Source organism: Lithobates pipiens, unplaced genomic scaffold, assembly GCF_037356315.1.
Source record: "Lithobates pipiens isolate NorthernLeopardFrog02 unplaced genomic scaffold, aLitPip1_a1.2 Scaffold_19, whole genome shotgun sequence".
Classification (NCBI taxonomy): Eukaryota; Metazoa; Chordata; class Amphibia; order Anura; family Ranidae; genus Lithobates; species Lithobates pipiens.
This window is the reverse complement of record NW_027507764.1, coordinates 209,331,343-209,346,713: the sequence shown is the minus strand read 5'-3', so window position 1 is coordinate 209,346,713 and position 15,371 is coordinate 209,331,343.

The window sequence follows — 15,371 nt, the reverse complement described above, 5'->3', positions numbered from 1 at the left end:
ACCCCAGGGTATTTGACAAGGAATCGCTGCACGACCAAGTTTAAGACGTGTGCCATGCACGGCACGTGCGTGATTTTGCCCTGTTTCAATGCGCTAAGCAGATTGGCACCGTTGTCACACACCACTTTACCAACTGTCAAATTGAGCGGTGTTAGCCACTCATCTGCCTGTGAACGCAAAGCTGAAAGGAGTGCCGGGCCAGTGTGGCTCTTTGCTTCCAGGCACAACAGACGCAGCACGGCATGGCAACGTCTCACCTGGCATGTGGAATAGGTTCTGGGGAGCTTGGGCGGTGCAGCGGAAGAGACGCTAGCAGCGGAAAAGGAGGAGGCAGCTGAGGAGGAGAGGGAGGAGGATGGAGTAGGAGGAGGAGAAGAAGAGTCAGGCCTGCATGCAATCCGTGGCGGTAAAACCAAATCTACACGGGTGCCACGGGTTACATGCTTGACGGCCGTCAGAAGGTTCACCCAGTGGGCAGTAAAACTGATATACCTTCCCTGCCCGTGTTTGCTAGACCACGTGTCTGTGGTCAGATGTATCTTGGCACCGACACTGTGTGCCAGAGATACATTCACTTGCCGCTGAACATGGCCATATAGCTCTGGGATGCCCTTCTCTGAGAAATACTTCCTTCCTGGGACCTTCCATTGTGGTGTTCCAATGGCCACAAATTTGCGAAAGGCCTCCGAGTCCACCAGTTTATATGGCAGTAGTTGGCGGGCTATGAGTTCTGACAAGCCAGCCGCCAACCGTTGGGCAAGAGGGTTATCCGGCGTCATCATTTTTTTACGCTCAAACATTAGGCCCACGGAAGCCTGCCTTTTTGCAGAAAAATGTGAGCTTGGCGTGATGGAAGGTGGAGTGGAGGACAATTGTGAGGAGAGAGGAGAAGGAGAAGTAGAAGACGAGGCTGGACGGTGAGAGCCTGCAGTGTGGCTTTGTGTGTTCCGTTGCTCCCACTGGGCTCGGTGATGGCTGCTCATGTGCCTTCTTAAGGCGGTCGTCCCTAGGTGAGTATTGGGCTTACCGCGACTAACGCGTTGACTGCAAAGATTGCAGATGGCAACGCTATTGTCAGCAGCGGACACGTTAAAAAAAGCCCACACTGCGGAGCCATGTGCCGGTGTCCTGGGAGCGCCAGATGTGACCGTACATGGTCGATGACTCGCTCCTGATACATTTGCAGTCTGCTTTGTCCCTCCTGTGCAATGTAAGTTATTCCTGCTTCTCCTCCCTATCTGCTGGTCCATATCTCCCTCTGAACTCCCCTCCTCTTCCTCTCTTGTGGGCACCCACGTGACATCACTAGACACGTCATCATCAACGTCACCTTCCCCACCGCTATAAGTAGAGATCTCGGAGTAGGCAGCAACACCGGGGACCAACCTCCTCCTTGGGCTGATCTGGGTACTGTCGTCAGACTGCTGAGTAGCGCTTGTTGCTACCTCCTCTTCCTGATCCAATACCAAGAGTGGCTGCGCATCAGAAATGTCCTCTTGATATGGATCGGAAAATAATTCCAGTGACTCAAGCGGAAGGTATGTGGTGGTGGTGGTGGTGGTCGTGTTGTTGGTGGTAGTGTCTTTGGGGGTGCACATAGCAGAGAGTGAAGAAGAGGGTGCAGATCGAGAGGATGAGGAGGGTGCAGAAGAGTAAGGCTGAGCGAGCCACTCAACCAAGTCTGGTGCATCCTTTAAAGTAATTGAACGCACCTTCTGCAACTTCCCACTTTGGCTCAAGCCTGTTGCTCCTGCCCTACCCCTACCACCCCTGCGGAAGGGCCTGCCTCTTCCTCTGCCTGTCATTTTTTAAATGACCCTGTGACAAAACTCTTAGTCCCTATACCGATGAAGGACTGCTGCAGTATAGGGCAGCAGTCAGCAGTGGTGCACGTCAACCCTATCTATTGTGGACCGATAGCGGTCCTTACAGAACAGCAGACTGTACCGCACTCAAGCCTATGTACCGTAGCACCCTATACCAAGTTACCAGTCCTTATAAGAACTTTTGTGGACCAAGCAGGTTGTGTATTAGTGTTTAGCAGACTGTACGTCAGTCCCTATACCGCTGAAGGACTGCTGCAGTATAGGGCAGCGGTCAGCAGTGGTGCACGTCAACCCTATCTATTGTGGACCGATAGCGGTCCTTACAGAACAGCAGACTGTACCGCACTCAAGCCTATGTACCGTAGCACCCTATACCAAGTTACCAGTCCTTATAAGAACTTTTGTGGAACAAGCAGGTTGTGTGTTAGTGATTAGCAGACTGTACGTCAGTCCCTATACCGCTGAAGGACTGCTGCAGTATAGGGCAGCGGTCAGCAGTGGTGCACGTCAACCCTATCTATTGTGGACCGATAGCGGTCCTTACAGAACAGCAGACTGTACCGCACTCAAGCCTATGTACCGTAGCACCCTATACCAAGTTACCAGTCCTTATAAGAACTTTTGTGGAACAAGCAGGTTGTGTGTTAGTGATTAGCAGACTGTACGTCAGTCCCTATACCGCTGAAGGACTGCTGCAGTATAGGGCAGCGGTCAGCAGTGGTGCACGTCAACCCTATCTATTGTGGACCGATAGCGGTCCTTACAGAACAGCAGACTGTACCGCACTCAAGCCTATGTACCGTAGCACCCTATACCAAGTTACCAGTCCTTATAAGAACTTTTGTGGAACAAGCAGGTTGTGTGTTAGTGATTAGCAGACTGTACGTCAGTCCCTATACCGCTGAAGGACTGCTGCAGTATAGGGCAGCGGTCAGCAGTGGTGCACGTCAACCCTATCTATTGTGGACCGATAGCGGTCCTTACAGAACAGCAGACTGTACCGCACTCAAGCCTATGTACCGTAGCACCCTATACCAAGTTACCAGTCCTTATAAGAACTTTTGTGGAACAAGTGAGTTGTGAATGTTTAGCAGACTGCAGCAGAAGGGCAGCAGTCAAGTATAATATCCTTTCTATATTTGGAAGAAAGAATATTATACATGTACAAGCCTATTACTGTACCACTGATACCAGTCCTGAAAAGAACCTTTGTGGAACTAATAATAACAGCAAGTCTTTAAAATTACCCTCACTGCCTGACAACACTGCTTCCTTCCTGTCCCTATACAAATTGGCAAAAAAAGAGAACGATTAGTGGTTACTGGAACAGCTCTTTTGTGGACCTTGATAGTAACAGCTAATGATGATGATGATGATGATGATGATGAAAGACTAATCTGGCTGTCCCTGTAGCATACACCGTCCTTTCCCTTTCTCTAAACTAACAAAAGACACTCAGGCTGCTGCAAGAATCAGCAGCACAGCAAACCTATCAACACCTAACACCTATACCAGTCCTGAAAAGAACTTTTGTGTACCAAATAGCTAGTGGTTTATCTCTCCCTACTCCACACAGGAACCTGTCCCTATCGTAACAGAAGAAAGAATGTAAAATGGCCACCGGATCGGGTGTATTTATAGGTTAGGGGGAATGTCCAAGTGTCCATGTGCTGTCATGTCTCAATTGGCTGTCCTGTATCACATGATAAACGTGTCACCAAAGGTTAAAGTTCTTGTATACATTAAACACGTAAGTCCGCCGCGGCGAACGACGGAAAAAAGGCGTTCGAACGTGCGGACCGCGAATGTCGGAAATTCGCCGCGAAACGACCGCCGGGCGAAACGTTCGTCCATCACTACTTGGCACCAACACTGTGTGCCAGAGATACATTCACTTGCCGCTGAACATGGCCATATAGCTCTGGGATGCCCTTCTGTGAGGAATACTTCCTTCCTGGGACCTTCCATTGTGGTGTTCAGTAGTTGGCGGGCTATCAGTTCTGACAAGCCAGCCATCAACCGTTGGGCAAGAGGGTTATCCGGCGTCATAATTTTTTTACGCTCGAACATTTGGCCCACGGAAGCCTGCCTTTTTCCAGAAAAACGTGAAGATGGCATGATGGAAGGTGGAGTGGAGGACAGTTCTGAGGAGAGAGGAGAAGGAGAAGTAGTAGACGAGGCTGGACGGTGAGAGCCTGAAGTGTGGCTTTGTGGGTTCCGTTGCTCCCACTGGGCTCGGTGATGGCAGCTCATGTGCCTTCTTAAGGCGGTCGTCCCTAGGTGAGTTTTGGGCTTACCGCGACTTATGCGTTAACTGCAAAGGCTGCAGATGGCAACACTATTGTCTGCAACTAACACGTTAAAAAAAGCCCACACTGCGGAGCCATGTGCCAGCGTCCTGGGAGCGCCGGATGTGACCGTACATGGTTGATGCCTCGCTCCTGATACATTAGCAGTCTGCTTTGTCTCTCCTGTGCAATCTAAGTTCTGCCTGCTTCTCCTCCCTATCTGCTGGTCCGTATCACCCTCTGAACTTCCCTCCTCTTCCTCTCTTGTGGTCACCCACGAGAAATCACTAGACACGTCATCATCGATGTCACCTTCCCCACCGCTATAATTAGAGATCTCGGAGTAGGCAGCAACACCGGGGACCAACCTCCTCCTTGGGATGATCTGGGTACTGTCATCAGGCTGCTGAGTGGTGCTACCTCCTCTTCCTGATCCAATGCCAAGAGTGGCTGCGCATCGGCAATGTCTTGTGATGGATCGGAAAATATTTCCTGTGACTCAAGCGGAGGGTATATGGTGGTGGTGGTGGTGTTGGTGGTAGTGTCTCTGGGGGTGTACACAGCAGAGAGTGAAGAAGAGGGTGCAGATCGAGAGGATGAGGAGGGTGCAGAAGAGTAAGGCTGAGTGAGCCACTCAACCAAGTCTGGTGCGTCCTTTGACGTAATCGCACGCACCTTCTGCAATTTGCCACTTTCGCTCAAGCCTATTGCTCCTGCCCTATCCCTACCACCCCTGTGGAAGGGCCTGCCTCTTCCTCTGCCTGTCATTTTTTAAATGACCCTGTGTCAAAAGTCAAAAGTGCAGTATGAATGTGGAAGAAGGTATATAACACCCCACTTCAATCTGTCGTTTTTGGGGGCCACTGGTCTATCACACCAGTTATAATACTTTTTTTTAATTGCGTTTGTCACTCTTTGTAGTATCGCTGCTGAACCGCTCAGCAGTCACAATGCTGCACAGTGGAAATGCACTATACTATGCTTTCTATATGTGCAAGTATTTTATACGTGTATTACACCACTATGTGCTGCACACCAAATAGTACACCTATACCAGTCCTTAAAAGGACCTTTGTGGACCTAATAGTAGCTAGCTAGTAGCTAGTGAATTGCAGACTGTCCCTGCTCCAAAAACCAAACTGTCCATCCCTACACTGAGAAACGACAGCTGCAGAATCGGTCAGCAGCACTGCATGCAGTGCACCATAATATACTTTGTATATTTGAAAGAAAGTATATTATACGTGTACAACCATATATACTGTACACCTTTACCAGTCCTTAAAAGGACCTTTGTGGACCTAGTAGCTAGTGATTTGCAGACTGTCCCTGCTCAGAACACCAAACTGTCCCTCAGTCCCTACACTGATAAAAGACAGCTGCAGAATCGGTCAGCACTCAGCAGCACAGCAGTGCACCATAATATACTTTGTATATTTGAAAGAAAGTATATTATACGTGTACAACCTTATATACTGTACACCTATAAAAGGACCTTTGTGGACCTAGTAGCTAGTGATTTGCAGACTGTCCCTGCTCAGAGCACCAAACTGTCCCTCAGTCCCTACACTGATAAAAGACAGCTGCAGAATTGGTCAGCACTCAGCAGCACAGCAGTCAGCAGTGCACCATAATATACTTTGTATATTTGAAAGAAAGTATATTATACGTGTACAACCCTATATACTGTACACCTTTACCAGTCCTTAAAAGGACCTTTGTGGACCTAGTAGCTAGTGATTTGCAGACTGTCCCTGCTCAGAACACCAAACTGTCCCTCAGTCTCTACACTGATAAAAGACAGCTGCAGAATCGTTCAGCACTCACCAGCACAGCAGTGCACCATAATATACTTTGTATATTTGAAAGAAAGTATATTATACGTGTACAACCCTATATACTGTACACCTATAAAAGGACCTTTGTGGACCTAGTAGCTAGTAATTTGCAGACTGTCCCTGCTCAGAACACCAAACTGTCCCTCAGTCCCTACACTGATAAAAGACAGCTGCGGAATTGGTCAGCACTCAACAGCACAGCAGTCAGCAGTGCACCATAATATACTTTGTATATTTGAAAGAAAGTATATTATACGTGTACAACCCTATATACTGTACACCTATAAAAGGACCTTTGTTGACCTAGTAGCTAGTGATTTGCAGACTGTCCCTGCTCAGAACACCAAACTGTCCCTCAGTCCCTAGACTGATAAAAGACAGCTGCAGAATCAGTCAGCACTCAGCAGTACACCATAATATACTTTGTATATTTGAAAGAAAGTATATTATACGTGTACAACCCTATATACTGTACACCTATAAAAGGACCTTTGTGGACCTAGTAGCTTGTGATTTGCAGACTGTCCCTGCTCAGAACACCAAACTGTCCCTCAGTCCCTACACTGATAAAAGACAGCTGCAGAATCGGTCAGCACTCAGCAGCACAGCAGTCAGCAGTGCACCATAATATACTTTTTATATTTGAAAGAAAGTATCTTATACGTTTACAACCCTATATTCTCTACACCTATACCAGTCCTTAAAAGGACCTTTGTGGACCTAATAGTAATAGCTAGTGATTAAACCGACTGTCCCTGCTCCACACAGCGTCCTGTCCCTACACTGACAAAAGACAGCTGCAGAATCGGTCAGCAGTGCACTCAGCAATCAGCAGCACAGCAGTCAGCAGAAGTGCACCAGAACCCTATATACTGTACACCTATACCAGTCCTTAAAAGGACTTTTGTGGACCTAACATTAATAGCTAGTGATTGAACTGACTGTCCCTGCTCCACACAGCGTCCTGTCCCTACACTGACAAAAGACAGAATGTAAAATGGCTCCAGATCGGGTCTGAAATGTCTCAATTGGCTGTCCTGTACCCCATGATGGATGTGTCATGGGTCAAAGTTCTTCACAATGTAAACAAATATGTCCGCCGCGAACAGCGCCAGAAGTCCGCCGGTTTGGCGAATCGCGAACGTGCAAAATTTGCCACGATCCGACCGCCGGGCGAACCACAAGGCCATCTCTATTCCTCTCAATTACTAGAGTTGGGAGGAAGGGGTTGCACCCACAAAACGCTTACATTGAAATCCCCTGATGGCAGATAGCACATGTTGAAACACTGTGTGCATCTTGCAAAGTTGGCTTTTAAACTGTATTAAAACGTTATAGAAATAAAATGTATTGTTTTTTGGATTTAGATTCTCCCTAATACATCAATCATGTTCTTCAGTCTTTGTTCAATCTCCTTGGTTTTTTCCTTGATAACGTCTAAATCCCGACTACTGGTGAAATTAGAAGATTTTTTTTCCACAACCTGCACATCACCTAAAATAAAAATACACACCATGTATTATAAATATGCAAGCATACATCAATTACCTGAATCTGTAGTGTCTGACACTGAGCTGTTGTGACAAATTCCAGCACTTCTTCCACCTCTCCTCCCTCCACATCCTGAGGTTGTGGTGTCCTTTGCTCCTCTTCTTCCTGAGGTGTGGTGTTGCTGGTGTCCTCAGATGGACTGAGTCTTTTCTCCCCTATGGGAATGAAAAAAAGGTATACTTGGCACACAGATATTTGTGGTCAGAAATATGAATGTGAAACAGTGCTTGGAAGTGGGGTGCAATTGTGTGTTTGGGCAGAGTTCCAAGTTGAAGATATGATTAATTCCCTTAAGCTGGAATACTTTACCTTTTTTGGACAAGTTTCACACATGTAGACACCCCAAATATCCACTGGATTACCTGTGTGGGACACCCTAAAAAGTATGTTCTTGTGTCCCACACTAGTACTCCTGAGTTCAACTGCTGAATGTCCTGTCCATACATTACACTGAATCAAGTTTGCAATTCATTCTATTTACAAACACATCTAAACAACAATGTCCTAAACTTTTTTTAATACAAATTGCCATGACCAAATGTAGTTAACCCTGTATCTGCCCAAAACATTGTATTTAGTTGGCAAACGAACAATGTTTCTTACTGTGCCCACGAACATGAAAGTAGCCTTTTTAAACTGTACAACAGTAAAGAAAAGCACATGGAGCAGCAGGCAAGTTAATAATCATAATAGGAACAAACAACAACTACTTACTTTATTAAAGAACTTTCTAGATCCTTCTGTACTGATCCTGCTCCCTTAATTTGAGGTCTGACCAGCGTTTCCTCAATTGCTCCTTGGATCGGCGTACCCCAAAACTCTGCCGGAGATTCTTCACAACTTTAGTCATGATCTTGACCTATCTCACATTTGGGTTTAGGTACGGTCCATGCTTGCCATCATAGTCGGCATTCCTCAGTATGTCGACCATCTCCACCATCTCACCAAAGGACATATTTGACACCTTAAATCTCCTCCTGGATCGGGACTTTTCTTGCTCTAGGCTTTCCTCCTCGTTACTGCTATTAAGCAGCTGCTGTGTCTCCACCATGTCGTATCCCACTGTGCCGAAAGATGGGGCAGGGAATATTCTAGAAAGAACATCAGGGGCGGGTGACAAGGGCAGAGTTTTACACATGTGCAGTGTATATAAAGCTGAACGTGCATGTGTTGTACGTACGATCTGTGAGCGGAATGCGAAGGAATGGGAGCGACAATCGTTATAACAAAGGTACAATTTCTCTAGAGAGAACAAGTTCAGTGCACATAACCTTTCCTCATAATTAATGTCCTCCAGACCTTTTATTAGTTTTGTTGCTCTTCTGTGGACTCTCTCCAGTTCCAGCACATCCTTCCTGAGGACTGGTGCCCAGAACTGGATGGCATACTCCAGGTGTGACCTGACCAGAGTCTTGTAGAGTGGGAGAATTATTGTTTTATCTCTGGAGTTAAAAAAAAAAATCCCCTTTTTAATGGTTGCCAATATTCTGTTTGCTTTGCTTGTAGCAGCTTGGCATTGTGGCATTGTATGAGCCTGTCATTTACTAGGACCCCCAGGTCATTTTCCATCCCAGATTCCCCCAGAGCCCCCCCCCGTGAGTAGATTGCATTCATAGTTTTGCCACCCAAATACATTATTTTACATTTTTCCAATTTAAACCTCATTTGCCATGTAGTTGCCCACCCCATTAATTTGTTCAGATCTTGTTGCAAGGTTTCCACATCCTGCAATGAAGTTATTGCCCTGCTTATCGTAGTACCATCCAAAAATACAGATATTGAACTGTTTACCCCATCCTCCAGGTCGTTTATGAATAAATTATGAATAAATTAAATAAGATTGGTCCCAAGACAGAACCTTGGGGGACCCCACTTTCCACCCCTGCCCATTCTGAGTACTCCCCATTTATCATTACCCTCTGAACTTGCCCTTGTAGCCAGTTTTTAATCCATGTACTCACCATATGGTCCATGCCAACTTAACTTAGACCCCTTTCACACTGGGGCGCTTTGCAGGCGCTGCCCCATTGATTTCAATGGGCAGGAGCAGTGAAGGAGCGGTGTATACACTGCTCCTTCACCGCTCCAAAGATGCTGCTAGCAGGACTTTTTTTTAACTACTTGCCAGCGCAGCACTCCAGTGTCCACTGGAGACACAGCAGCAGCTCTTTCAGGGTGCTTTACAGGCGCTTTTTTTAGCGATGTAGCGCCTGCAAAGCGCCCCAGTGTGAAAGGGGTCTTTCTTTGTACAGTAAACATTTATAGGGAACTAAAAATGGACTACTCACAAAGTTATATAAATGTTCACACAGCTCATGGACTATTCACATGTTTTATGTATGCTTATTTATCACTATAATTAAACTCATTGGGAGTGTTCACAACACGTATATTTAGCGTAGTAATATTTTTTATTTTTATGTTTGTTTTCCATGCTGATATTTAATGGTATTTTGCTGCAGCTTGTTTTTTTCTTTTTTTCTAAAGTTTTTTCTAGCGCGGTATTTTATTCTTTGTATTTATTGTTTATAGGGAACTGTATCAAATGCTTTTGAAAAATCCAGATACACTACGTCTTCGGGCCTTCCTTTATCTAGATGGCAGCTCACCTCCTCATAGGTTAATAGATTGGTTTTGCAAGAACGATTCTTCATGAATCCATGCTGATTACTGTTAATGATACTGTTGTCATTACTAAAATCTTGTATATAGTCCCTTATCATTACCTCCAAGAACTTTCATACAATTGATGTTAGGCTAACTGGTCTGTAATTCCCAGGGAAGTATCTCTGCACTTTTTTAAATATTGGTGCTATAGTGGATTTTGGTACCATTCCAGGCAGTGGACGGTTCATAAAAATGAGAAACAATGGTCTGGCAATTACTTGACTGAGATCCTTAAAGACCCTTGGGTGCGAGTCATCTGGTCCCAGTGACTTGTTAATGTTACTTTTTCAAATCTATTTCTAATTCTGTCCTCTGTTAGCCATGAGGGTGCTTCCTGTGACATGCCTTGAGGATAAACATTGCAGTTTTAGTTACTGAAGCCCCCTGATTCCCTTGTGAAAACTGAGGAGAATAATAAATTCAATACTAGGGATGAGCCGAACATCCCCAGGTTCAGGTCGCAGCAGAACATGCAAACAGGCAAAAAATGTGTACGAACATGCAAAACCATCAAAGTCTTTGGAATGCGAATGTGAAAAATCAAAAGTGCTAATTTAAAGACTTATGTGCAAGTTATTGCCATAAAAAGTGTTTGGGGACCCGGGTCCTGCCCCAGGGTATATGTATCAATGTAAAAAAAGTTTTAAGAATGGACATTTTTCCGGGAGCAGTGATTTTAATAATGCTTAACCACTTGCTTACTAGGCACTTAAACACCCTTCCTGCCCAGACCAATTTTCAGCTTTCGGTGCTCTCACACTTTGAATGACAATTACTCAGTCATGCAACACTGTACCCAAATGAATTTTTTGTCCTTTTTTTCCCACAAATAGAGCTTTCTTTTGGTGGTATTTGATCACCTCTGGGGTTTTTATTTTTTGCGCTATAAATGAAAAAAGACCGAAAATTTTGAAAAAAACGCATATTTCTTTGTTTCTGTGACAGAATTATGCAAATTATAAATTTTTCTTCATAAATTTTGGCCACAATTTATACTGCTACATATCTTTGGTAAAAATAACCCAAATTAGTGGATATTATTTGGTCTTTGTGAAAGTTAGAGAGTCTCCAAGCTGTGGTGCGAATCTCACAAAATTGATCACATCTGATGTACTGGTGGCCTATCTCGCTTCTTGTGACCCGAACAAGTCAGGAAAGTACAAATACCCCCAAAATGACCCCTTTTTGGAAAGTAGACATTCCAAGGTATTTAGTAAGAGGCATAGTGAGCTTTTTGATGTTGTCATTTTTTTCCCACAATTCTTTGCAAAATTAAGATTTTTCATTTTTTATTTTTCTCCACAAAATTGTCATTGTAATAGGTTATTTCTCTCACATGGCATGTGTATACCACAAATGACACCCCCCAAAAAATTCTGCTACTCCTTCTGAGTATTACAATACCACATGTGTGGGACTTTTTCACAGCCCTGCCACATAGAGAGGCCCAACATGCAGGTAACGCCATCATGTGTTCTAGGAACATAAATTACACATCTAACTTGTTGACTATTTATTACACTTTTGAAGCACCAGGACAATGACACGTGACACTGATGACAGATGGCACTGATACGTGGCAATGATGACACTTATACGTGACACTGATGACACGTAGCACTGATGACACGTGGCACTAATACGTGGCACTGATGACACGTGGCACTAATACATGGCACTGAAGACACGTGGCACCAATACATGGCACTGATGACAGATGGCACTAATACATGGCACTAATACGTGCCACCAATGACAGATGGCACTAATACATGTCACCGATGACGCGTGACACTGATGACAGATGGCACTGATAAGTGGCATTTATGACACGTGACACTGACAACAGATGGCACGTGACACTGACAGGTGGCACTGATGACAAATGGCACTGATACGTGGCACTGATGACAAGTGGCACTGATGACAGATGGTACTATGTGGCACTGATGACAGATGGCACTTATACGTGGCACTGATGACAGATGGCACTGGGGACAAATGGCACTGACAACAGGTGGCACTGGGGGAACGTGGCACTGACAACAGGTGGCACTGGGGGCATGTAGCCCTGGGGGCAGGTAGCACTGGGGTGGATGGCACTGGGGGCAGGTAGCACTGGGGTGGATGGCACTGGGGCGGATGGCACTGCTGGGGGAGGATGGCACTGCTGGGGGAGGATGGCACTTTTTTTTTATCAAATCAAGGCAGAACAGCTGCCGCTGCAGCCGTTCATCTCTCCCCTCTCACACTCTGCCTGTGTGAGGAGGGAGAGCGGCGCTGAGAGATGATCTCATATGTTTACATATGAGATCATCTCCCATTGGACATGCTGATCGCGCTGTAAACGGCCGCTGTGATTGGCCGTTTACAGCGATCGGGGGACACGGCAAACACAGAACTTCCCGATGCGTGGCGGCGCGTATTGCGGAAGTAAACATTAGGACGTCCAGGGACGGCCACCCGGACGAAAGCGCCTGCTCTACGGCCATCATTCCGCTATAGGGCGGGTGCAAGGTGGTTAAAGTGAAACAATAAAAATGAAATATTCCTCTAAATATCATGCCTGGGGGGTGTCCGTAGTATGCCTGTAAAGTAGTGTATCTTTCCCCTGTTTATAACAGTGGAAAAAGATACTAGTAGGGTAGATCGCAGTCACGTTCCATGTGGGGATTAAGCCTCTAACCCAATAGCAGCAAGTAGGTGAAGCCGAACTAAATCGACGATCCTACAAGGCCGAGCAGAGGGTACCCCACAGGGACCAAGTGGCTTTGGCAGATCAAAATGCCTATCAACGTTCCAGCTGGGAAACAGGGAGACCCCTAAGGGCTAAAGTCGACATGACACTTGATCATGGCCAAAAGGGTGAAAAGTGATAATGCTGAAATGGAAAAAGATGTTAGTAGGGTGGATTGCAGTCTCGTTCCATGTGGGGACTAAGCCTCTAACCCAATAGCAGCAAGTAGGTGAAGCCCAATTGAATCGACGATCCTACACAGGGAGAAAGTGGCTTGAGCAGATCAAAATGCCTATCAACATCCCAGCTGGGAAACAGGGACAACCCTAAGGGCTAAAATCGACGTGACACTTGATCATGGCCAAAATGCAGAGAAGCGATAATGCTGGAATGGAAAAAGATATTAGTAGGGTGGATCGCAGTCTCATTCCATGTGGGGACTAAGCCTCTAACCCAATAGCAGCAAGTAGGTGAAGCCGAATTGAATCGACGATCCTACAAGGCCGAGCGGAGGGTACCCCCCTGGGACCAAATGGCTTGGGCAGATAAAAATGCCTATCAACGTCCCAGCTGGGAAACAGGAACACCCCTAAGGGCTAAGTCGAGGTGACACTTGATCATGACCAAAAGGCTGAGAAGCGATAATGCTGGAATGGAAAAAGATGTTAATAGGGTGGATCGCAGTCTCGTTCCATGTGGGGACTAAGCCTCTAACCTAATAGCAGCAAGTAGGTGAAGCCGAATTTAATCGATGATCCTACAAGGCCGAGCAGAGGGTAAACCACAGGGACCAAGTGGCTTGGGCAGATAAAAATGCCTATCAACGTCCCAGCTGGGAAACAGGGATACCCCTAGGGGCTAAAATGGATGTGACACTTGATCATGGCCAAAAGGCAGAGAAGAGATAATGCTGGAATGGAAAAAGATGTTAATAGGGTGGATCGCAGTCTCGTTCCATGTGGGGACTAAGCCTCTAACCTAATAGCAGCAAGTAGGTGAAGCCGAATTTAATCGATAATCCTACAAGGCCGAGCAGAGGGTAAACCACAGGGACCAAGTGGCTTGGGCAGATCAAAATGCCTATCAACGTCCCAGCTGGGAAACAGGGACACCCCTAAGGGCTAAAGTTGACATGACACTTGATCATGGCCAAAAGGCCAAGAAGCGATTATGCTGGAATGGAAAAAGATGTTAGTAGGGTGGATTTCAGTCTCGTTCCATGTGGGAACTAAGCCTCTAACCCAATAGCAGCAAGTAGGTGAAGCCGAATTTAATCGACGATCCTACAAGGCCGAGCAGAGATTACCCCACAGGGACCAAGTAGCTTGGGCAGATCAAAATGCAAACCAACGTTCCAGCTGGGAAACAGGGACACCCCTAAGGGCTAAAGTTGACGTGACACTTAATCATGGCCAAAAGACCCAAGAAGCAATAATGCTGGATTGGAAAAAGATGTTAGTAGGGTGGATCACAATCTCGTTCCATGTGAGGACTAAGCCTCTAACCCAATAGCAGCAAGTAAGTGAAGCCAAATTGAATCAATGATCCTACAAGGCTGAGCAGAGTGTACCCCACATGGATGAAGTGGCTTGGGCAGATCAAAATGCCTATAATCGCAGCATTCTTGCACCACCCCAGAATCCCTCCAACATCTTCTTGGGACTCTCCACCTGACACCGCCGGCACAACAATCTGAGACCACTCTACCACGTACTCCCGCCTGGTCTGCCGCACACCCATATGCTGCTACCCCCAAGCGTAACCAGCCGGGCCTGTCATCAGTCCGCAAAACAACTCCATCGCAAATCTCTGAGGACGCCTTCTCCAGCCCCACATCTTGTCCGCCATGTTGACAGCTCAATATCCCCCCCCCCTTTTGTTCTTATCTCCATTCCCTGCAAAGGCAATCTGATCGCAACCTATTACAAGCTGTTTGAATATTGGTTACTGCTTTAAGTTCTGTCTCACTCCGAGACTTGCTATATTGCATCCCAGTACTTACCACCCTGATCTCTGAAGACTTAGAACCCCCCCCCCCCAAGGGTTCAAATTGTTTGGTTGAACTATATAATCTGATGTATACCTGCCTTTAACATGCTAACATGCTTCACCTAGAGTGTGAATACTCCCTGACATATAGTAGAACGATTATTGCTCTTACTCAATGCTCTCTTAATGTCATTATCTTCCCTCCCCCCCCCCCTTTTTTTCTCCGGCTAAATGTATTTAATGTGTAATAACCTAATTTCTCTTTACTACCCCCTTCCCCTGTCCCCTTAAATTTTATTTTTCCCTCCCTTTCCCTCTTTTCATTTTTCCCCTCTTCCCTTTCCCTCCCTTTATGTTAATCTCTCCTACCCCCAATTTCCCCCCTTCTTTTCCTTTCCCCTTCCTCCCTCTTCCATACCCTCCCCTATTCCTCCTCATCCTTTTTCCCCCTCCACCCTTTAACCCACCCCCCCCC